Raw genomic sequence first — 25,959 nt, 5'->3', positions numbered from 1 at the left:
CTGTAAAACTAAGTTAACCTTCACACACCTAGTAAAAAAAATGGTGAACTTTTGCGCGTTCTATTAACAAAGAAAAAAGAGGAAGAAAAATGGAGAAATGTTATTTTGTAGCCAGACTCCATGACTCTTTCTTTTTTTAAGATCAAAGTTTAGCCTCAGTGGTTATGTGTATGTTTTGGGCTGGAGGTATAATTTCCAGCTTGAGAAGACATACAGTACCTGCACTAATAAAAAAAAAGTGTAGCCACTGCACTGCTAGGAGCTAGCCACGCCCAGTACATACCCATGAAGAGCTCCTCCCACTGCTCTTGCCACCACAGCTACACTTCTTTTTTTAGCATGCTAGCTCAAACTGGCACAAAAATGGGGTTTGCGCCGTTTATGCTAGGCCTAAATTGGGTGTGCATGCTGCCTGCAATGAATGTTGGGAAATGATAGATATGGACCAAAGTGTGGGAAATACTAGACTTCCACAAAACCTTACTCTTTCATGGTGCATGAGTAGGGCCCTACCAAATTCAGGGTCCATTCTGGTCAATTTCCTGGCCACAGGATTTTCAAATTGGTCAATTTCATGATTTCAGACGTTTACACCTGAAATTTCAGGGTGTTGTAACCCTGAGGGTCCCGACCCAAAATGGGATTGTGGGGAGGTTGCAAAGTTGTTGTTGGGCAGTCCCAGGATTGCCACCCTCATTTCTGTGCTGCCTCGACAGCAGCCTCCCAACTACCTGCAATTAGAGGACATTCCCGGTGTTGCAGGTGTAGGATCTCCTCTATGCTGCTAGGAACGCCCCAGCCAGGGGCTCCTACCTACTAGTCCAGGCCAGTGACAGATTACGGCAGGGGCCCCCAGCCAATTTCAGAACCCCTGGAAAAATAGGTGCCCCAGGCCCAGAAGAAGCCCCAGGGTGGAAACCCAGACTGGGTCACCCCAATTCCCAGCAGCAGCTCTGGGTGAAGAAGCCCGAGGCTGGGCGCCCTGAGCCCCAGCTGGAACAGATGGGGGCAGAAGCCCCGAACCTGGGCTGCCCTGGCTGTAGCTGACAGGAGTGGAAGCTCACAGCCCTGGCCAGAGCTGCAGGGGATTTGGGGGAGCCAGAAGTCCCAATCCTGGGCTGCCCCAGCTGGGCGTGAGGGTTGGAAGCCCCCAACCTGGGCTGCCCCAAGGCCTTGCTGAAGCAGAGCGGAGGCCCTGAGCCCCGGCTGCCCAACTGCAGCCAGTTGGAGTGGAAGCCCTGAGCCCCTGGAGCTGCCAGGGGAGGAAGCCCAAACTTGGTGCCTGAAACCATGGCAGGAGTTGTGAGGTGGGGGCCGGCTGCGGGGATTGGCTTGGCTGGAGCAGCTGGTGGGTGCCCTGGAGCAACCCAGCTGGAGTGACAGGTTACAGAAGCCCAGAGACTAGGCTCTCTCGGCTGTGGGAGGTGTGGAAGCCCCCAGCCCAGCTGCCCCAAGCCCTGGCTGAAGCAGGAGGGAGGCCCTGAGCCCGGGCTACCCCGGCTGCAGCTGCCAGGAGCAAAAGCCCCCAGGCAGGAGTTTCTGCGGGTGGGGGGGGAGACAGAAGCCCAGAGCCCAGCTCCTGGGCTGCTGCAGCACAGAAGTGAGAGTGTACCACCCTCATCTCTGTGCTGCCTCTGGAGGTAAGTCATAGAATCATAGAATCTCAGGGTTGGAAGGGACCCCAGAAGGTCATCTAGTCCAACCCCCTGCTCAAAGCAGGACCAATTCCCAGTTAAATCATCCCAGCCAGGGCTTTGTCAAGCCTGACCTTAAAAACCTCTAAGGAAGGAGATTCTACCACCTCCCTAGGTAACGCATTCCAGTGTTTCACCACTCTCCTAGTGAAAAAGTTTTTCCTAATATCCAGTCTAAACCTCCCCCACTGCAACTTGAGACCATTACTCCTCGTTCTGTTATCTGCTACCATTGAGAACAGTCTAGAGCCATCCTCTTTGGAACCCCCTTTCAGGTAGTTGAAAGCAGCTATCAAATCCCCCCTCATTCTTCTCTTCTGCAGACTAAACAATCCCAGCTCCCTCAGCCTCTCCTCATAAGTCATGTGTTCTAGACCCCTAATCATTTTTGTTGCCCTTCGCTGGACTCTCTCCAATTTATCCACATCCTTGTTGTAGTGTGGGGCCCAAAACTGGACACAGTACTCCAGACGAGGCCTCACCAATGTTGAATAGAAGGGAACGATCACGTCCCTCGATCTGCTCGCTATGCCCCTACTTATACATCCCAAAATGCATTGGCCTTCTTGGCAACAAGGGCACACTGCTGACTCATATCCAGCTTCTCATCCACTGTCACCCCTAGGTCCTTTTCCGCAGAACTGCTGCCTAGTCTGTAGTGGTGCATTGGATTCTTCCGTCCTAAGTGCAGGACCCTGCACTTATCCTTATTGAACCTCATCAGATTTCTTTTGGCCCAATCCTCCAATTTGTCTAGGTCCTTCTGTATCCTATCCCGCACCTCCAGCGTATCTACCACTCCTCCCAGTTTAGTATCATCCGCAAATTTGCTGAGAGTGCAATCTACACCATCCTCCAGATCATTTATGAAGATATTGAACAAAACCGGCCCCAGGACCGACCCCTGGGGCACTCCACTTGACACCGGCTGCCAACTAGACATGGAGCCATTGACCACTACCCGTTGAGCCCGACAATCTAGCCAGCTTTCTACCCACCTTATAGTGCATTCATCCAGCCCATACTTCCTTAACTTGCTGACAAGAATACTGTGGGAGACCGTGTCAAAAGCTTTGCTAAAGTCAAGAAACAATACATCCACTGCTTTCCCTTCATCCACAGAACCAGTAATCTCATCATAAAAGGCAATTAGATTAGTCAGGCAAGACCTTCCCTTGGTGAATCCATGCTGGCTGTTCCTGATCACTTTCCTCTCATGCAAGTGCTTCAGAATTGATTCTTTGAGGACCTGCTCCATGATTTTTCCAGGGACTGAGGTGAGGCTGACTGGCCTGTAGTTCCCAGGATCCTCCTTCTTCCCTTTTTTAAAGATTGGCACTACATTAGCCTTTTTCCAGTCATCCGGGACTTCCCCCGTTCGCCACGAGTTTTCAAAGATAATGGCCAATGGCTCTGCAATCACAGCCGCCAATTCCTTCAGAACTCTCGGATGCAACTCGTCCGGCCCCATGGACTTGTGCACGTCCAGCTTTTCTAAATAGTCCCTAACCACCTCTATCTCCACAGAGGGCTGGCCATCTCTTCCCCATTTTGTGATGCCCAGCGCAGCAGTCTGGGAGTCTGGTCTCATCTCCCTACCAAGAGCAGCCCTGCTGGAGAAAGACAACTCCTGTCCCTCCACAGTGTGTCTGGACTAGCAGCTAGGAGCCCCAGCAGCAAGGGAGATCAGATTTCACAGGGAAGGGCTGATTTCACCTTGCCTGACATGTTTTTCGGGGCTGTGAAACTGGTAGGCCCTATGCATGAGGTGTTGTGAACATCTTCAGAATTTGAACATTCACCTCCCAAGTTTCACTTTGAGTTTTGATTTCAAATGAAGCAAAAATTAACCAGAACTGCTGATTTTCACTTGGTAATATATTGAATACCGTTCAAACCCCAAATCTTTCAGTATTGTGGAATGTAACACCAGAAACTGGCCCAAGCTTGCAAACTCACTGTTGAAGCTGGTGTGAAATTTGAGTTGGGAAGAGTTATTCTCAGGAACCTTTTACAAAACTCTGGGGCATATTTAATCTTTTTCAGTTCCCTGCCATAATCCATACAATGCATGTCTAGTTGCAGGTGGAAACTTTGCCACAACATTAGCCATTCTGCATTTGCAATACTGTGATGGCATTTGGGTAAAAAAAAAATCTCTCCAATAATATACAAATTCGCAATGCCGAATGATTGAGACGAAACTAGGTAAAATCGAAGAGCTGGATCCTCAGCTGGACTATTGCTTTACTGATGCCAATGGAATGTATACCTATTTTCACCAGCTGAGGACCTGGCTCAAATTAATGTGGCATGACACCCCTCAACAGTCATGCAAAGTACATACTTAAAGACCAAGCATGTTCAATGCATTTCCATTAGTCAGCTAATATATCAGGTCATAGTTAATTGAGAGAGCTACTTGAAAGCAACATTGCTCTTGAAAGACCTTAAAATGGAATAGGTAGAAGCAGCAGCATCTTTTGTAACTTTTAAATTTTTGTTCCATGTTTACATTTGCATTTGATTTTCAATTCTATCATGTACACGATTTGCAAGGTTTGAAAACCATGATATGATCTGAATTAATTTACCGTGGTGGGGCATATCAAAAGTTCTGTAATACAATGATGCACATAACCAAGGTAAATTAGTAACACTGAAATGGGTACTTTTGGCTTTTGTTCAGCCTCAGTTAGGAGGCCCCTATCAAAACCTCATTAGGTCTGTCAAACTACAAGCACAATAGAATAAGTTTTGTGGATATTAGTGAGACATGAACACTTAGGTCCTCAAGTTTGGAATTTACTCTTCTCTTAGGTCTGAAATCTGTTGATTTCCAGTACATGTTACATGACTCATCTCTCTTTTGTCCAGCTTTTGGTGGGGGAAAGGTAATGAGAACTAGTATTTGTTGGAGTTTGGATTTCAAGTATCTGGCTTGTTTTCTAATCTCCTGGTTCAGGGGAAGGTGCTGGCTTTATGTACCTGTGCTTTTAAATGTTAATTGTAAAGCAAATAAAATGGGTGGGTAAACAGAAAAATGCTGCAACAATGTTCACTGAGCAGGTGGGGAACTTGGGGTTTTGGCTCCACCAGAGTCATGCACTGAGTCAGTGTCAGAATTAGAAACCTGGACATCTTGATTCCTAATTCTGTGCTACAACCTTTAAATCCAGAGGTGTCTAGAAAACAGTCTTTTCCTCTTGCCAAAAATGTCAAAATTTTGAAAAAACTCCCATCCTGGTTTCAGGAGAATAGAAATGGAATTTTTCAGCTTGCTCCCATATAGGCATTCTACTTATCAGCCCACCAGGAGTTGGATCCTGGAATGTCAGGGCAGCCCAAATCTTAGATGCAAGGATGGTAGACAGCAGCCAAGGGGATGGAAGTATGAGAAGTTGGGTATACAAGCACTTCAGGAAAGCTTCCTAGAAATTGATATGTTCAGCATTATCAGCCTGCCTTTTTCTCTCACAGCCCACCCCAGAAGGCTTCAGAATGTCATAGATGGTTAGTGAGAAAGAAGAGAGAACGTCCTTTGTGGATTTTGGGGATAAGTAGGAGAGTCTGCCAAGAAAGAATGGGGGAGAGGAAATCAATAAATTAGCATGCTCTGATTCACAGGAGTATTACCGATGTATCTGACTTTTCACAACTTCCTGCATATACATCAAATTAATACACTTTCAGCAAAGTGTCCCTGGGACTGGCTCCCAGTTCTTGGGCTGACAAAAGTGACAGTTTGGGGTAAAGTGCCTGAGAAATATGCCATCTCGAATGCTGAAGGCTTATAGATAAATACCTCACTCAAAAGAATGTCTTTAGTATGATGGTAATCCCAAATGACAGGTACAAGACACCTGCCAGACTGAAGACATCTTTTCTTGAACAACTGATCTTGCATAACAGCACCTCAGTGTACTGGCAGTCCCTCTAAAGCCTGGATTGCAACATGACATCATTTCTAACTCCAAATCGTCAACGACAGACTAATAACAATTGCAGGCAGTTGGAACTGCATATACAAACTTCTCTTCCTGTTGAGAAATCTTCACAAACACTGTCAAACTCCAGCAGCTAAGAAGAGTTGCCTCTTTGCATGAAAGGTCCAGCCTTGAAGCACGGCAGTCAGTAGTGGAGCAGAGAACACTGGCTTTGGAGTGGAGGAGCTGGCGTTTGGAAATCTTGCCCTTGCTGTCAAATAGTATAACAACTCTAGTCCCAGAGATAGGATTGCCATGTGGTTGCATGGTGAATTATGACAATGTGACTGTCCCCAACTATTGTAGATACCAGCATTTGACTTTTCATTGCATTTTAAAAGACTGGCTCCAAGACAGCATCAAAGAATGATTAGCCTAATTTTCTAAAAGAACAAGAAGTAGTCAGGTAAAAAGTAGCCAGACCAAGGAACAGTGTGATATGGAGGAGACCTTAAATAAATGAGATCCATTTTCTCTTCATGTTCTCAGTTTTCTCTTGTCCTTCATGCTGCCTTTTGGTTTTTGTTTATGGAGGATTTTGCTTTTGTTTGTATGTTTTAATGAGGCATTTACCTCTCTCTCATGTAAACTGTCCCCTATCGATTCTATGGATAGGAGAGCTATGAGACTGTACATTGTGATATCATATAGGGGATGAGGTTTCACTGAGCTCTGAAATGAAAAACAAACAAAAAACCACTAATCTTAGCATGGTCAGAAATGATTTTTTCCCGTTGACAGTAACTTTATTATACACTCAGTTTTGTTCAAACTTGGCATCAGACAAATTTAATTAAAAAATTAGCTGCATGTCAAATTTCAAAGTTCATTTTTTGAATATTCCGTGTGTATTGGGGAGCAGGGGGAAGTATGGCAATAATGGTGTGAAAAGTGCATTTTATACAGTCTTGCATAATTCGAGAACCATTTTGTCTCTTTTTTTCTTTTTCTTTTTCCCTTTTTTTTTTGTTGAAAAAAAAAAATGCTGAAGCTAAGCCTGGAAAATTTGAGCCCAGAAATTTCTGGGAAAGTTTTGAGTAAATGAAGATGGAGTGTAACTGAAACTGTTCCAGAACCATCACTACAGTATTTGTTGCCAAAAGAATGGCACCATGCTAGACCACGTGCTTAGTGGCATGGAACTCCTTAAAGTAAAAACACATTGTAAAATGGAGGGTGGGGAGGAGGGGAACTGCAGAAGGTGGTGTTGTGGTCAGCATGCAATACACTTTGTCAGGCACAAATCTTCTAAGCTGTTATTTTTTTATTGTAAGCTCATTAGGGCAGGGACTGTCTCCTCTTATATGTTTGTACAGGGCCTAATACAAAGGGGACCAGATTGGATGTGGCTTTTAGCGATTACCACAACATTAATGCTTAATAGCCCAGATGTCTAAGCATGTAAAGTACTAAGCACTAAGATAATATCTTTTTAGTAGCGTCAAAGAAAAAGGCAGGCAAAAATAACACATGCACAAAGCCCATAGATCCCAGTTCATTTGATAAATCATCCCATGAAAACCTTTCCTACCTCCATTCTGTCCCTTCTCCTCCCCATAACTCTACTGTTCTGACCTTTTCTGCCCTCTCCTCCCATCAACATGGCTCACCAATCTATTTCTCTGCTTCCCCATGGCTCCCCCTGTGACACTCCACACCATATTTTTCACAGTGATAGTATTATATGATTATAACATAATTGTAATGTATTATATGCAAGATAAGTCATGTGAAATGTCATTGAAAAGATTATGATTTGCTGAATATGATTATCCTATTTGAATGCATGTATATTTTTGTATCTGCAGTTATGAATATTGACTACGTTTCTATATTTCAAATGTAGTTACACCTGGATAATGCCCACTAGACAAGATGTTTTCAGTCTAGATAGCTGGGTGGGAAGGGCCTATTCAGGGCAATGACCCATTAGGAAAAAACAATAGGCCTTAGGAGAAGTTTATCTCCCACCTGGGGAGCCTTCCTGAGAATACTACAAATAGCCTCTGAGTAATGGTTGCTATGACTCTACAAAGACATGTGATATCATTACATGTCTCTAGACTCCATCTTGGGATGTCAGTGTTTTTCCAGAGACTGGTCTGGGAACCAAGCTTTGGGAACAAAGGGTTCCCACCATATGCAAAAGCTAAATCAGGAAGGGAGTGATATCATCTGGTGTTCTTTGCTCCCCACACAAGAAGACTACTAAAAACACGTGAGGAACAAAGACTGAACTGGGGAAAATGCTGGACCCAGGCTAAAGGGATTTTTAGCCTGTGAATAGAATACCTGGGGATTCCAAGCTGTAAGCAAGGGCAGCTTGCCCCTTAAGGATCTGCAGCCTGCTTGCATCATCTGTTAGGATGAGAAACTGCTATTCATACCCAGTCTATTTAGCATATTAAGTTTAGTTTGGGTTTTTTGTTTACTTACTAGGTAATCTGCTTTGATCTGTTTGCTATCCATTATAATCACATAAAATCTATCTTTTTAGTTAATAAACTTATTTTTGCTTTATCTAAACCAGTGTGTGGGAACCATAACTCATGGGCAAAAAGCTGTTGCATATTGCTCTCCACATTGAGGGAGGGGACGAAATTTATTAGCTTACACTGTACAGTTCCCTGTGCAGCGCAAGATGGTGTGTGTGCCTGAGGAGCTGGTAGTTGCCCTAGCTGTAGCCTTCCCTTGCAGGGGCTTGTCAGAGAGCCTGCATCTAACTGCAGCTGGGCATGTCCCTACCTATATGTATGCTGGTGAAACTGCAGGCTGGAGAGGGCTTCCCAGAAAATCCACTTGATGGCGTTATATTAAAAAAAACACCTCGATTTGTTAGACATTTTGATGATATATGAGGCAAATGGTATCTGTGGTTTCTCAACCCCCAAAACTCTTTTGGTGCATTATTTTTGAAAGAGAAAAACCACTGAAAGTATGATTATAAAACAAAGGCCAAAACATTGGTATAATCATATCAGAGCTGCTTATTCCAAATAAAAACAAAATGATGCTGCAATACCTGAGTAATTAATTTGGTGTTAAACTGACCCTAATACCTTTTGAGTTACTTTTTTCACTACACTAAATCCACAACGGGTATGCAGATAAAACCAGTGTTAACAGGTTGTCATCATCATAGTTTGAGAATATCTAAAGAAGAGGCATAGCCTATCATGAAGAAGAGCCTATCCTTTATCTAAAGTTGTATACATATTTGGTGGCCAAGAGATGCCCAAAGACCTTGGAAGTGTAGTACTTTCATTTTCCCCATTGATTAATATTGAGGAATCTAATGGTTCCAATTACCTTTTGTTTTTAGTGATTGTATTTTCTATACAAAAACCACAGCAGATAGGATGATAAAATCAATGCAGAAAGATTGACTTCATCGTAGTTTGAGTATATGTTATTGTAGTGAGGCAGAGAGGCATCCCTCCGGACTGGAGAGTGAGGGAGCACTACACTCTTCTGGGTGGGTGGAATGGAACCCGCCCCTCCCCCCTCGCCAGAAGTACCAGGGCGGGGCAGGAAGTATAAAAGGAAGGTTCTGCAGCTCTGCTGAGCCGGAGCCAGAGGACAAGATGGACGCCTCTGCCTTGCTGTGACACCTAGGAGTGGAACCAGCGCTCTGCCACACCCTGCCCCCAGAAGAGACGAACCCAGATGAGGAGTTGCTGGGACTACGGTCATCTGTATACCCCGAGCAGCCCAAGGACCTGTGGAGGCCAGAGGTACCAAATACCAGGGAGGTAGGAAGTACCCAGGGGCAGCCAACAGGGTTGACTACATCTAAGTCTGTGTGTTGTGGCTGGATTCCTGCCAACCCAGTGGCATACCCCTCTGCCACTGTTAGGGCCCTGAACTGGGACGTGGTAGAGTAGGGCGAGCCTACATCCCCTTGCCACCCCAACCCCAGGTTGGGCGACCTCCCCACCTTAGACCAGGAGGCCTGTGCTCCATCAAAACCCCTGCCAGTACCATAGACATTCTGTTGGGTGTGAAAAGCCCTTTCAGAGCCCCTAGACTGTGTGGGCTCTCCCCCTTACCTGAACCACTGAGACTATGTGTGTTTTCCGGCTGCCTGAGCTCCAGGCCTCGACTAAGCCTGCTGCCTGCTCTGCCCTGCACAAAGGGCTAATAGTTGGTGTCGGTTCGCTGGTTGCCTGAGCCCACAAGCCGAGGCTAAAGCCTACCCCCTGCTCTGCCCCACCCCAAAAGGGTAGAGATTATTGACTAGGTGTATTTTCTGGCTGGGTGGCTTAGGATACAGCCTGCTACCAGCCCAGTCCCACTGGAGGGCTATGGCCCTAGACTGTTAATTGTGGTCAGCCCCACTGATGGACTGCGAGCTTGGGACTACACTGGGCACTGCTCTGCCCAGGGGCAAGAGCCCCAGACTACTAGTGTCTGCTTGAGCTCTAGAATGCTTACAGCTTGGCCCCAACAGGGCAATGTGAGCCTGAGGACTAAACCCAAATACAATGAGGCAGAGTGGCCTCCCTCCCCACAGGACAATGAGGGAGCATTGCAGTTATATATGAAGACTCACAGGTTTGGCATAAAAAAATGTATTTACATTTTTGTGTGCATTGGGGTCAGATAGCTTCCAAAAGTTTAGGACGCTTAAATGGCTGACAATAACTTAAATTACATCTCCATATACAGCAATTCATGTGGGAGTACTCAATTAAGTCATAATTACAAAAAATATCCTTGTCAGGCACTACAGGGCTATAGGGAAACTGAAAGACATGTAGAGGGGAATCTCATTATCAAAGATCTGTTCTATATAAATTAAAATTGACTTATTCCAAATAGGCTAGATTAATTGAAAAGCTTTTCTTTGTGAATTTACAAAGTAGTTCAAGCATTCCATAAAAATAGAGATTCAGGAATATTTTAATTAAAATATGAAACAGATACTTGATTAAGGGATAAAATCCATGGTTGATGGGAGACCCTAAGATGATCTCTAAAATTCTGAAAAACAAATAACGTTTTTTTCTTTTTTTTGTCACTAAATTTCCTCTTCAGGCTTATGGAAGGATTCTTTCCACAGTATCCTGAGCAGCAGGGATAGATAAGGTATCTTAGGCTTTGTCTATGCTGGCACTTTTGTTGTTAACACTTCTGTCACTCTGGGGTGTGAAAAAACACACCCTGAACGACAAAAGTTTTAATGATAAAAAGTGCCAGTGTGGACAGCGCTTTGTCCCGGCAACGAAGCTGTGTGCTTGTACAGAACCTAGCTCAAACCTGATCAGAGCCTTCTGTGTGATAGAGTAATATAAGCAATAACAGACAATGAAGCTTAGTACTTTACATAGTCAAACATAGAAGTAATATTTAATAATTATAATTAATTATAAAATTATTAAGCTGCATTGTCAGTCTGCAGTATAAGCTCCTGTTCAACAAACATGTGAAACTAAGGAATTTTGGTGAAGGCAAAGTGGTAATTTCAGGAAATGCTTTGCACCTCCCAGGTATGGCTTCTTTGTGCAATTTCTGAGGAAAACCGTTCCACGGAATGAGGAACGGTGCTGTTACACAAAATGCCGTGTTGCCACCTCTTGTGACAAAATCATGAATCTCAAATATTTTAATGTGTTTTTTTTTCCCCTTAAAGTTCCAGGTGCTGAAATCATGCTATTGCATGAAAATCTCATCTTACTTTTTATTTAGATGAACATTCTTAGCCCTCATGGTTGCAGAGAAAAGCCTGAAAATTAGAATCTAGTGTGCCCTAAAGTCCCAAAATAGAAGACAAATAAAAATCACTCAACATTTACTATCTTTAACAAACAAAACAAACAAATAAAAACATAATGATTTTTAAGCCAATTTCATGATTTTTCAGGGATTGTTTCACTATTTTTGAACTTTTGGGGTTGGTAATACTGTGTCATGATCTTCGTAGATGTCACAGATTCCATGGCCAAAAAGATCACCTCCTGTATAATATAGGTCATGAAACTTCCCTAAAATAACTCCTAGAGCATATCTTTCAGAAAAAAACTTGTAACTTCAAACAGAAGTGGAATAGAATAGTAATAATCCATAGCGCACAATCTCACCCTTTGTTTTTTTGATGGCCTAATACTATGTGGTACAGAGCTTCGTAAACTTCTTTGACATCAATTTTTGAGGGTATCTCAGCACTTTTCAGGATTATACTAGGAGTGAGGAGAAGAGTGGTTGTACTATTCTATGGGATGGTCCCCTTCCTGTTCCTGAACCCACTGTAGAACACTCACTGGGATCTATAAATGTGAAGAAAAAGGATAAAGTGTATCAGAGAGAAAGCATACTATCCATTGTGCCAGGTTTCAGAGGAACAGCCGTGTTAGTCTGTATTCGCAAAAAGAAAAGGAGTACTTGTGGCACCTTAGAGACTAACCAATTTATTTGAGCATGAGCTTTCGTGAGCTACAGCTCACTTCATCAGATGTTTACCGTGGAAACTGCAGCAGACTTTATATACACACAGAAATCATGAAACAATACCTCCTCCCACCCCACTGTCCTGCTGGTAATAGCTTATCTAAAGTGATCAACAGGTGGGCCATTTCCAGCACAAATCCAGGTTTTCTCACCCTCCACCCCCCCACACAAATTCACTCTCCTGCTGGTGCTAGCCCATCCAAAGTGACAACTCTTTACATAATCAAGTCGGGCTATTTCCTGCATAGATCAAGGTTTTCTCACATCCCCCCACCCCCATACACACACAAACTCACTCTCCTGCTGGTAATAGCTCATCTAAACTGACCATTCTCCAGGTTTAAATCCAAGTTAAACCAGAACATCTGGGGGGGGGGGGGGGTAGGAAAAAACAAGAGGAAACAGGCTACCTTGCATAATGACTTAGCCACTCCCAGTCTCTATTTAAGCCTAAATTAATAGTATCCAATTTGCAAATGAATTCCAATTCAGCAGTTTCTCGCTGGAGTCTGGATGGATGGGCTAGCACCAGCAGGAGAGTGAATTTGTGTGGGGGGGTGGAGGGTGAGAAAACCTGGATTTGTGCTGGAAATGGCCCACCTGTTGATCACTTTAGATAAGCTATTACCAGCAGGACAGTGGGGTGGGAGGAGGTATTGTTTCATGATTTCTGTGTGTATATAAAGTCTGCTGCAGTTTCCACGGTAAACATCTGATGAAGTGAGCTGTAGCTCACGAAAGCTCATGCTCAAATAAATTGGTTAGTCTCTAAGGTGCCACAAGTACTCCTTTTCTTTTTATCCATTGTGCATAACCCTCTCAGAGGTTGATGAGCCAAGCTTTATTTATCTGAACTTTCAAAACCAATGGCAGTCTCCCGTAATCCGTTCCTACACAATTCACCACCCCAGAACAGGCATTTGGCAGAACCTTCCCTCAAACTCTTCCCCACCCCCAACCTGTTGTTGTCTTGCAGTGGAAGGAGTGGTGGCCTGCTACCCTTGTCAGTGTCTGTGCCAGGTCATAGAGCAAAAAGGATAGGAGATAGGTGATATAGCTCCAAAAATGCACAAGTTGAAATGCTCCTGCCAAAACACAAATCAGGCAACAAAACCTAGGCAACCCACCTCAATTTGGAAATTGAATTAACATAGAAATAAACATTGCATTTTCATGGACATCCAGGCAGTTTACATTTTGGGGGACATAATTAAATTAATAGGAAAATACATTTGTGTCACAGAAGCTTAGAGAATGCCAAAGAGAATCTGAGGGATTGCCCCCAGGGTGCCACCTGGAACTGGGGTACCACTGAGCCATCTGACCTACCAGACTGGCTCCCTCTCACACTTTGCTGCTGTGACAAGCTGCAAAGCCTTCCAAGCTTGTACTTTCACCAGCATTCACACAGGTAGGGATACACTCAGCTGCAGTTACACACAGGCTTTCTAACCACCAGCTTCCCAGCCTGGGACCCCAGAGCAGTACCACCCTGCCCTCGTCAAATCTGGCCAGTAGATGGGTTTAATACCCTGTCACCACTCTCTCAATGTGAAGAGAACCATGCACACTTGTGGTAACCAAGCTGAGATTTTCTCCAGACACCTTAGTCAAACATTCACTGGTTTGAATTAAAACATAAAATAAGTTTACTAACTACAAAAAGATAGATTTTAAATGATCGTAAGTGATAGCAAACAGATCACCTAGTAAATAAACAAAACCACAAACTGATCTTAACATACCAGATAGGTAGGATATGAATTAGCAAATTCTCACTCTGAGTGATAAATCGGCTGGCAGATTCTTAAGGCACAAAAGCTGCCTTTGTTTTGCAGCTTGGGTTTCCCAAGTTTTCATACACAGGCTAGAAATCTCTTTAGCCTGAGACCGTCACTTCCCCCAGTTCAGTCTTTGTTCCTCAGGTGTTTCCAGGTGTGTTGTTGTAGGGAGAGTGTGGTACCACCATGATGTAATTTCCCCCTTTTATATCTTCTTCTCACTTGCTGGAAAGCTTTTTTGCTGTGACCTGGGTCAAACAGTTCCCATTGTGTAGTGTTATCTCTGAGAAGTTTCTATTGTACACATTTCCGGAGGTAATGCTTATGCTTGTTTGTATTTTCTCAGTAAACCATTAACATTGTTTGACCTTTTTACTGTTGTACCTGAGAGACTGCTTGTGGGTGTTTTCAACCTCACAACATGTTTCAGTAACACATACATAACCAAACATCATAATGTCACATATGATGACAACACATACAATCCAATGAGATGGTAATGTCTAGCAGATCAAGACTTTTAGAATGATACCTCACAAGGCATACTTTGTGAAACCTAATTATATGACAGTGGTGAATAAAGGGGTGCCAGGGTGTCACAGAAAAAAAAACGTTTTTTTGTTTTGAATGTAGCATATTTTACACAAATTTGCAACTGGGATAGGAAACTCAAAGATACATGAGTGCCAATGAACAAAGTATGCCTTTGTCTCTTCTGTAACAAGAAGTACTAAACAAATCTATTATAAGTTTTATGAACTTGCTATTGCATATGCATAGTATATTAACACATGACCTCATATGTGGTAAAGAGTTTTAAAAAGCAAGCTTTCTGCATTTGCCTCCATGAAATCCATGACCTCATGATCAGAAAGTAATGTGAAAAAAAATCCAAAAGGAAAAACAAGTAAGTAGATTGCAAATGAGACTTCAGAAGGGAGCAAGGAGATCAGTGAGGTACTGGTTTCTCAGTTTCTCTTGATGTCTCACTAGATTGCAAATGAGGTCGTGTTGCTCAACATACATGTTGCATGGAGCATGTAGATAACAAGGAAGTTAATTTAGAAGGAATTATTTCTCAGTTGGAGTACAATTTGCAGATTGGAACAAAAATAGGGTGGGCCCGCCTGGTTTGAAACACAGCTGTATAAGTTGTCTTTGTAATGTTACAAACAACTACTACTGCTATGCATAGGTGATCCCTTAGGAGCAGGAAAAAGTTATCTTTCTTTGGGCTTGTCTACACTGCAGCTGTACCAATGCTACCTAAGCAGATGGGAGTTCAGTTGGTATAATGGTCACTGAGGGGTCCACACCTTTGAAGCGACATGGTTATACCGACAAGTCTACAGTGTAAACCAAGCCTTAGGCTCCTTAGCTGGTGACACTGACATTACTTCATTATTTTCAATTGATTTATACTTACTGAGAATCTGGCCCTCCATTCATACAGTTTTGCAATATGCTTCTTTATATCACTTCTTCATCAACTGTCCTGGCACCATGTAAGTTTTGCAAGCATTACACTTCACAGTTTACTCGTCTAATTAAAACCAAGGAGGTACAGGAAAGCTGACAAACAGTTTCTAAAATCGGACTTGCTATTACTGAATGTAAAAATGTTTTCTAGTCTCATTCTTGCATTCAACTGCCTGCTTCTTATTGGATTAGGTCAGGGATCGACAACCTTTGGCACACACAGCAGTGCCTTGTATGATGGAGAACATATTGGGCAGGATTTCACCTATGGCACTCAATTATGTTTCAATCTGTTGTAATACAAACAACTGAGTGCATCCTCATTGCCCAAACTGAATTGGTGTAAGGTTGGGGTTTTTTTTACACCCACACTAGCTATTCTGGACCATGAAGGTAAATTCCTAAGTCAAGGGGGCCTGGGAGACTGCCCTGCTGACAGCCCCCTCTTATAAACAAAAGAGGTTGAAGTTTGAGGTGGCTCTGCAGCTCACAACTGATTAGTATCACGTGGCGACAGAGAGTGTGGCAGCCTTTCTAAAAAGGCCTTCTAGAGGAGTGGAATTGGCCCTCTTATCCAAGAGAAGCTCTTGTGTCTCTGAGGGATTTTTGCTAAAGGAGCCTGACACAAAGTTATTCATCTAAGTTGTTTAGACAGGCAGAAACTTAAGGCTAAAGGTGAAAATAGCACGTGCCTTGGTTCTGACTTGCATTCCTACAGACCATGCATATTCTGTATATCTTAATTTCCCTAATTTCATCAAAAAGAAAAGGAGGACTTGTGGCACCTTAGAGACTAACCAATTTATTAGAGCATAAGCTTTCGTGAGCTACAGCTCACTTCCTCAGATGCATATCGTGGAAACTGCAGCAGGCTTTATATATACACAGAGAATATGAAACAATACCTATTCCCACCCCACTGTCCTGCTGGTAATAGCTTATCTAAAGTGATTTCCAGCACAAATCCAGGTTTTCTCACCCTCCACCCCCCCACACAAATTCACTCTCCTGCTGGTGATAGCCCATCCAAAGTGACAACTCTTTACACAATGTGCATGACAATCAAGCTGGGCTATTTCCTGCATAAATCCAGGTTCTCACATCCCCCCCACCCCCATACACACACAAACTCACTCTCCTGCTGGTAATAGCTCATCCAAACTGACCACTCTTCAAGTTAAAATCCAAGTTAAACCAGAACATCTGGGGGGGGGGGTAGGAAAAAACAAGAGGAAACAGGCTACCTTGCATAATGACTTAGCCACTCCAAGTCTCTATTTAAGCCTAAATTAATAGTATCCAATTTGCAAATGAATTCCAATTCAGCAGTTTCTCGCTGGAGTCTGGATTTGAAGTTTTTTTGTTTTAAGATAGCGACCTTCATGTCTCTGATTGCGTGACCAGAGAGATTGAAGTGTTCTCCGACTGGTTTATGAATGTTACAATTCTTGACATCTGATTTGTGTCCATTTATTCTTTTACGTAGAGACTGTCCAGTTTGACCAATGTACATGGCAGAGGGGCATTGCTGGCACATGATGGCATATATCACATTGGTGGATGTGCAGGTGAACGAGCCTCTGATAGTGTGGCTGATGTTATTAGGCCCTGTGATGGTATCCCCTGAATAGATATGTGGGCACAGTTGGCAACGGGCTTTGTTGCAAGGATAAGTTCCTGGGTTAGTGGTTCTGTTGTGTGGTATGTGGTTGTTGGTGAGTATTTGCTTCAGGTTGCGGGGCTGTCTGTAGGCAAGGACTGGCCTGTCTCCCAAGATTTGTGAGAGTGTTGGGTCATCCTTTAGGATAGGTTGTAGATCCTTAATAATGCGTTGGAGGGGTTTTAGTTGGGGGCTGAAGGTGACGGCTAGTGGCGTTCTGTTATTTTCTTTGTTAGGCCTGTCCTGTAGTAGGTAATTTCTGGGAACTCTTCTGGCTCTATCAATCTGTTTCTTTACTTCTGCAGGTGGGTATTGTAGTTGTAAGAAAGCTTGACAGAGATCTTGTAGGTGTTTGTCTCTGTCTGAGGGGTTGGAGCAAATGCGGTTGTATCGCAGAGCTTGGCTGTAGACGATGGATCGTGTGGTGTGGTCAGGGTGAAAGCTGGAGGCATGCAGGTAGGAATAGCGGTCAGTAGGTTTCCGGTATAGGGTGGTGTTTATGTGACCATTGTTTATTAGCACTGTAGTGTCCAGGAAGTGGATCTCTTGTGTGGACTGGACCAGGCTGAGGTTGGTGGTGGGATGGAAATTGTTGATATCATGGTGGAATTCCTCAAGGGCTTCTTTTCCATGGGTCCAGATGATGAAGATGTCATCAATATAGCGCAAGTAGAGTAGGGGCTTTAGGGGACGAGAGCTGAGGAAGCGTTGTTCTAAATCAGCCATAAAAATGTTGGCATACTGTGGGGCCATGCGGGTACCCATAGCAGTGCCGCTGATCTGAAGGTATACATTGTCCCCAAATGTGAAGTAGTTATGGGTAAGGACAAAGTCACAAAGTTCAGCCACCAGGTTAGCCGTGACATTATCGGGGATAGTGTTCTTGACGGCTTGTAGTCCATCTTTGTGTGGAATGTTGGTGTAGAGGGCTTCTACATCCATAGTGGCCAGGATGGTGTTATCAGGAAGATCACCGATGGATTGTAGTTTCCTCAGGAAGTCAGTGGTGTCTCGAAGGTAGCTGGGAGTGCTGGTAGCGTAGGGCCTGAGGAGGGAGTCTACATAGCCAGACAATCCTGCTGTCAGGGTGCCAATGCCTGAGATGATGGGGCGCCCAGGATTTCCAGGTTTATGGACCTTGGGTAGTAGATAGAATATCCCAGGTCGGGGTTCCCGGGGTGTGTCTGTGCGGATTTGATCTTGTGCTTTTTCAGGAAGTTTCTTGAGCAAATGCTGTAGTTGCTTTTGGTAACTCTCAGTGGGATCAGAGGGTTTTCCTCCTGAAGGTCGAAACAGCAGACTGGACTTCTACATAGAGTGCTTCCGCCGACGTGCACGGGCTGAAATTGTGGAAAAGCAGCATCACTTGCCCCATAACCTCAGCCATGCGGAACGCAATGCCATCCACAGCCTCAGAAACAACTCTGACATCATAATCAAAAAGGCTGACAAAGGAGGTGCTGTTGTCGTCATGAATAGGTCGGAATATGAACAAGAGGCTGCTCGGCAGCTCTCCAACACGAGTTTCTACAAGCCATTACCCTCTGATCCCACTGAGAGTTACCAAAAGCAACTACAGCATTTGCTCAAGAAACTTCCTGAAAAAGCACAAGATCAAATCCGCACAGACACACCCCGGGAACCCCGACCTGGGATATTCTATCTACTACCCAAGATCCATAAACCTGGAAATCCTGGGCGCCCCATCATCTCAGGCATTGGCACCCTGACAGCAGGATTGTCTGGCTATGTAGACTACCTCCTCAGGCCCTACGCTACCAGCACTCCCAGCTACCTTCGAGACACCACTGACTTCCTGAGGAAACTACAATCCATCGGTGATCTTCCTGATAACACCATCCTGGCCACTATGGATGTAGAAGCCCTCTACACCAACATTCCACACAAAGATGGACTACAAGCCGTCAAGAACACTATCCCCGATAATGTCACGGCTAACCTGGTGGCTGAACTTTGTGACTTTGTCCTTACCCATAACTACTTCACATTTGGGGACAATGTATACCTTCAGATCAGCGGCACTGCTATGGGTACCCGCATGGCCCCACAGTATGCCAACATTTTTATGGCTGATTTAGAACAACGCTTCCTCAGCTCTCGTCCCCTAAAGCCCCTACTCTACTTGCGCTATATTGATGACATCTTCATCATCTGGACCCATGGAAAAGAAGCCCTTGAGGAATTCCACCATGATATCAACAATTTCCATCCCACCACCAACCTCAGCCTGGTCCAGTCCACACAAGAGATCCACTTCCTGGACACTACAGCGCTAATAAACAATGGTCACATAAACACCACCCTATACCGGAAACCTACTGACCGCTATTCCTACCTGCATGCCTCCAGCTTTCACCCTGACCACACCACACGATCCATCGTCTACAGCCAAGCTCTGCGATACAACCGCATTTGCTCCAACCCCTCAGACAGAGACAAACACCTACAAGATCTCTGTCAAGCTTTCTTACAACTACAATACCCACCTGCAGAAGTAAAGAAACAGATTGATAGAGCCAGAAGAGTTCCCAGAAATTACCTACTACAGGACAGGCCTAACAAAGAAAATAACAGAACGCCACTAGCCGTCACCTTCAGCCCCCAACTAAAACCCCTCCAACGCATTATTAAGGATCTACAACCTATCCTAAAGGATGACCCAACACTCTCACAAATCTTGGGAGACAGGCCAGTCCTTGCCTACAGACAGCCCCGCAACCTGAAGCAAATACTCACCAACAACCACATACCACACAACAGAACCACTAACCCAGGAACTTATCCTTGCAACAAAGCCCGTTGCCAACTGTGCCCACATATCTATTCAGGGGACACCATCACAGGGCCTAATAACATCAGCCACACTATCAGAGGCTCGTTCACCTGCACATCCCCCAATGTGATATATGCCATCATGTGCCAGCAATGCCCCTCTGCCATGTACATTGGTCAAACTGGACAGTCTCTACGTAAAAGAATAAATGGACACAAATCAGATGTCAAGAATTGTAACATTCATAAACCAGTCGGAGAACACTTCAATCTCTCTGGTCACGCAATCAGAGACATGAAGGTCGCTATCTTAAAACAAAAAAACTTCAAATCCAGACTCCAGCGAGAAACTGCTGAATTGGAATTCATTTGCAAATTGGATACTATTAATTTAGGCTTAAATAGAGACTTGGAGTGGCTAAGTCATTATGCAAGGTAGCCTGTTTCCTCTTGTTTTTTCCTACCCCCCCCCCCAGATGTTCTGGTTTAACTTGGATTTTAACTTGAAGAGTGGTCAGTTTGGATGAGCTATTACCAGCAGGAGAGTGAGTTTGTGTGTGTATGGGGGTGGGGGGGATGTGAGAACCTGGATTTATGCAGGAAATAGCCCAGCTTGATTGTCATGCACATTGTGTAAAGAGTTGTCACTTTGGATGGGCTATCACCAGCAGGAGAGTGAATTTGTGTGGGGGGGTGGAGGGTGAGAAAACCTGGATTCGTGCTGGAAATCACTTTAGATAAGCTATTACCAGCAGGACAGTGGGGTGGGAATAGGTATTGTTTCATATTCTCTGTGTATATATAAAGCCTGCTGCAGTTTCCACGATATGCATCTGAGGAAGTGAGCTGTAGCTCACGAAAGCTTATGCTCTAATAAATTGGTTAGTCTCTAAGGTGCCACAAGTCCTCCTTTTCTTTTTGCGAATACAGACTAACACGGCTGCTACTCTGAAACCTAATTTCATCAAGTCTCATCCATCTTCTTGAGTTTGCAGTTGTCTTATGGATCTTCTGGGTAGGACCATATTTATGTTATAAATTGATATGGCAGCAACTAGAGATGTGACAGATTGTGGGTTGGTTTGAAGGTAGATTGGCTTGTAAATTGTTCAGTTCAGACATATATGGTACTTAATTATAATCTTTAAATGGAAGATAATGGCCCATGGAAGACAATAAAACACATACTATTTAGAAAAAAAATCTGCCTGTCTATATCATAATTTTCCTTCTTTTATTAAAGTTAAAGGGAAAACTAAGGGGCTGAATCACTATTGCATTAATCCAGTGACACACCATTGAAATTGAAAGAGATATGCCAGTGTAAAAAAGGAGTACACAGCAGTCAATTAGGCCCTTGACCTGAGTTTGTTCCTTATTTCCCTACTTAGGGTCTTACATTCTTTGCCCTTGTCTAAACTGGGGGCGGGGAAGGGGAGGGTTGATCTAAGTTACGCAACTTCAGCTACATGAATAATGTAGCTGAAGTTGACGTACTTAGATCGACTTACCATGGTGTCTTCACTGTGGTGAGTCGACTGCTGATGCTCCCCCATCAACTCTTCCTGCGCCTCTCATGGCGCTGGAGTACAGGAGTCGACAGGAGAGCACTCGGGGATCAATTTATCGCATCTAGACTAGACGTGATAAATTGATCCCCCCGGATTGATCGCTGCCCGCTGATCCGGTGGGTAACGAAGACATACCCTTTGTTTTGACACAGTATCTAGAAATGTGTGAATTTTTGTAAGAAAATCTGAAATAGTTCTAAATTCAAGAATTTTTCACAAACGCAAAACAAAACACAGTTCCACACAAAGCTTCATTAATTTATGTCACTCTTTTTAGAAGAAAAGGGGCAATTCTTCACTGCAGGTAGCCTAGTTCAATGGCCCTGAGCAAAAAATGGATGCAACTGGAGCCAATTTTAAGCAAAAAATAGACTTTGCCCTTAAAAGTATAAAACTTGATGTTTCTGCATATATTTAATACAGAAATAACAGAGCATACTATTTCCATATTAAAATTAACTTTCATAGTTGTTATTATTTGTATTACTGTGACCTTAAAGTCTATGAGTGCCTAGGATCCCAAATCAGCCCTATTATGCTGGGTGCTGTACAAACACAGAACAAAAAGACTGGTTCTGTATGTCACAAAGAGCTTACAGTCTAAATACAAGAGTGGTAAAAGGGGTGTAACACACAAGCAGAGTGAACAGTGTGATAGCAGCAAATGTTTGTTAGGTGTTTTTTGTTTTGTTTTTTTGCAGTTGGTGGTTGGTTGGGTGGTTGGGATTTTTTGTGTGGGTTTAGTTAGAAGTGGATCAGCTAATTGGAATGAAAAGGGACATGATGAGGAATGGGGAGGGTACACAGGGCAGGTGTGGAGTGAAGCTGAGGTGAAGAGACTGTGAGGAAGGAGTGGAAGGAACAAACAGCCAATCAGTACAGGGCAGCGAAAGAAATAACATTCTACAGTTTTTCTTGGAATGTCCAGAGGTCCAACGTCCCTGTTTTTGCTGCTTCTATGCCTCCTAGATGGAGTCTCTGGCTGGCTGCTCTCCGCAGTTTTCCTCCAAGGCCAAGGGGATGGCTAGGTGGTGGGAAATGCCTGAATCCATGTACCCCTAATACTGGTGACTGGTTTGCTTCTTGCATAAGCATCTCAGTGTTTTCTCTCAAGCTGACCCTTCTGGATGGCATTAAACTTCCTGAAAATGTAATGCAGTCATTATTTTATCCTTCTGAAAATCTCTCTAAAGGTTCCTTTCTTCTGTGATGCCTTCTGATCGCTGACAACAGATTATGTCAAGGCAGGTAAGAAATGACTTTGTTAGCACAACTAGTCTAAGCAAACATATGTTCATGTTATTATTACATTACTCACACGAAAACTGCCTGTTTGTTTGTTTCATCCACCATTTGTCTTGTCATTATTCCAGACTGTCATTATTCCAGAGTTCTTCGGGGCACGGACTCTCTCTCTCTGCTGCATGTGTGTACAGTGCAAAGCACAATGGGAAACTGATCCCTCTAGTGGAAGCTTTCAGCCTTCCAGGCTTCCAGCCAATGCATGAAACAGAAACAGCATCTGACTGGGGAAAAAGATGTCAGTTCTCAGAGTGGTAGCCGTGTTAGTCTCAATCAGCAAAAACAATGAGGAGTCCTTGTGGCACCTTAGAGACTAATAACTTTATTTGGGCATAAGCTTTTGTGGGCTAAAACCCACTTCATCAGATGCATGGAGTGAAAAATACAGTAAGCAGAATATATATATTACAGCACATGAAAAGATGGGAGTTGCCTTACCAAGTGGGGGGTTCTTTGACTCAGTGCTAACGAGGCCAAATCAATTAAGTTGGAAGTGGCCTATTCTCAACAGTTGACAAGAAGGGGTGAATATTAACAGAGGGAAAATTACCTTTGTAGTGCTAACAAGACCATTGAAATCAAGGTGGACGTCACCCATTCCCAGCAGTTGACAAGAAGGTGTGAGTATCAGCAGAGGGAAAATTACTTTTTGTAGTGACCCATCCACTCCCAGTCTTTATTCAGGCCTAACTTGAAACAGTTTGCAAATTAATTCCAGTTCTGCAGTTTCTCATTTTAGTCTGTTTTTGAAGTTTTTTTATTGGAGAATTGCCACTTACGTTTGTTATTGAGTGTCCAGGGAGATTGAAGTGCTCTCCTACAGTTTTTTCAATGTTGGCCTCGTTAGCACTGACCCCCCACTTGGTAAGGCAACTTCCATCTTTTCCTGTGCTGTAATATATATAATGCTTACTGTATTTTTCACTCCATGCATCTGATGAAGTGGGTTTTAGCCCATGAAAGCTTATGCCCAAATAAATTTGTTAGTCTCTAAGGTGCCACAAGGACCCCTCTTTGTTTTTGTCAGCTCTCAGTTCTCCTCTCTTCCAAAGGAAGATCTGTCTTTCCAGGGGTTCCCTCTCCCCCCAGGAGGAAAAAGGAAGGAACCTCTTCTCTATGAATCTAGGTAAGTTTCTCATACCATTTTCATTACAATGGTATCTGATGACTTTTCACCACCTCTTTCTCTCCTCCATGTGGAGGCATTTTAATAATGTAATAATTTAATAATTAACAGTTTTCACAAAAGCTCTTTTGAAATGTCTTAATCATCCCAAATGCAGGAAATGGCCTTGGTATTTCAAACCTTTCCAGGGAAGAGTCCCCCAGAAACAGCCATCGCCCATCACCAATTTTGAATTCATACAGATTCTCCTATCTGGTCAATTGTTCCGCACTACTGGAAATAGGGTGGGAAACTTCAGGAATGTGGTGGCACTATGCAACTCTGTTCACTGCAAACATACTCATATATTGCTGTTTGGCTTGCCATTGGACATAGAGACTGAAACTCTTGTCTCCATTAGTTACCATTCTCTTCTCTTTGTTGAATCGCATCACCACAACATAATTCAATACCAAATCACCACACAACATCCAGCCCTGTGATAATTTCCAGCAAAATGTCCCGTTCCCTCCTCCTATCTTGAGCTACTTTAATCGCCAGACTTAGCCACTTTTATGATCTGGCTCATGTTAATTTCCCTGGTAACTAACTACGAGATCACAAACAGGAGATTATTATTTTAGGAAGTGATCATCAGCAGGAGGAGATGAACTTTTAGAAACAAAGATTGCATTTTCTTGTAAATAGCTTTAGTATTGCAAAATGGGAATCAAGAAATTGAAGTAGAAACAGAATTGCCCCTAAAAACTATCTCCGCTTTTCAAAGTGTTCCATGATGCATCATTAGATGTTTAAAACCGGGTTTGAAAGGGTGGTAGAACATATATACTACCAAGTACTGAGGTTTAAATTAGGAAGTTCTCACCTGACAGTGAAAGTGCTCATTAATGTTAAATATGAAAATGACTGGGAACTAGAGAGCAGATATTCTGGTATAGCTGGCAAAAAGGTCAGTGAAAAACTCTGTCTACAAAATGTCTCAGTGATACAGGTATACACAACAATTTGCAAGTATTGCACATCTCATATTTTGAAATTTCCTAAAATCTTTCCCAATAAGTTTTAGAGGCTTCTGGGATACTGAACTCTGAAATTAACATGTTCTCCCAAGGGGAGTTATAAATAGTAGCTCTGAAGTCACTTTAATCCCCAGAGCATGAATTTTCTGCTGTCCCTTGAATTTGAGAAATATTGGTAATTTAACAGGAAAGCTACGGAAAGGTAATTACAAACAAAAAATAAGTTTTTTTTATATAAATAGACACATCTTATGGAAATTACATAAATGATTAAGATCTTCAGTGTCCATGACTGAAATAAGTGCTTCAAACTTCATGTTCTCTATTACTAGGAGTTATTAGTTACTCATTATAATTCAGATTTCATTTAGAAAATTTAAAAGCTAAAGCTGTAAACATCTCTGAGACCTTATTAAACCTGTACAATGACATTCAGCTGTGTGTGCACGACTTACAATATAAATCACCAAATTAGGAAACAAGTCCTATTATAGGTATGCATGTCAACTTGTGTCTTCTATGTAATATTATATTACTGTAAAGCAGGGATTGGCAACGTTTGGCACGCGGCCCACCAGGGTAAGCCCCTGGCAGGTCAGGCCAGTTTGTTTACCTGCCACGTCTGCAGGTTCAGCTGATCATGGCTCCCACTGGACGCGGTTCGCTGTCCCAGGCCAATGGGAGCTGCAGGAACCAGTGGCCAGCACATCCCTCGGCCCGTGCCACTTCCTGCAGCCCCCATTGGCCTGGACCAGTGAACCGCGGCCAGTGGGAGCCGCAATCGGCTGAACCTGCAGATGTGGCAGGTAAACAAACTGGCCCAAACTGCCAGGGGCTTACCCTGGTGGGCTGCATGTCAAAGGTTGCCAATCCCTACGGTAAAGGGTCTTGGCAAGACCTGCTCCAGTTATGGCTATATATGTCTCAATTCTAATTCCTTGTTTTCTATTGGTCAAAATTTTCTGAAATTTTCCAGTTTTGATCTGAATTCTTCTAGCTTGGACTCTGCATGGAGGTGAACTTTTGGAGAAAGGGTGAGCAAAAATGATTCAGCCATTTTTTGTGTGAAAGGAGAATAGAAAAAGACACTTTACTCATTAT

This window comes from Lepidochelys kempii, chromosome 2 (assembly GCF_965140265.1).
Source record: "Lepidochelys kempii isolate rLepKem1 chromosome 2, rLepKem1.hap2, whole genome shotgun sequence".
NCBI classification, from domain to species: Eukaryota; Metazoa; Chordata; order Testudines; family Cheloniidae; genus Lepidochelys; species Lepidochelys kempii.
The sequence above is the reverse complement of the archived record's forward strand: the minus strand, read 5'-3'. Positions refer to the sequence as shown.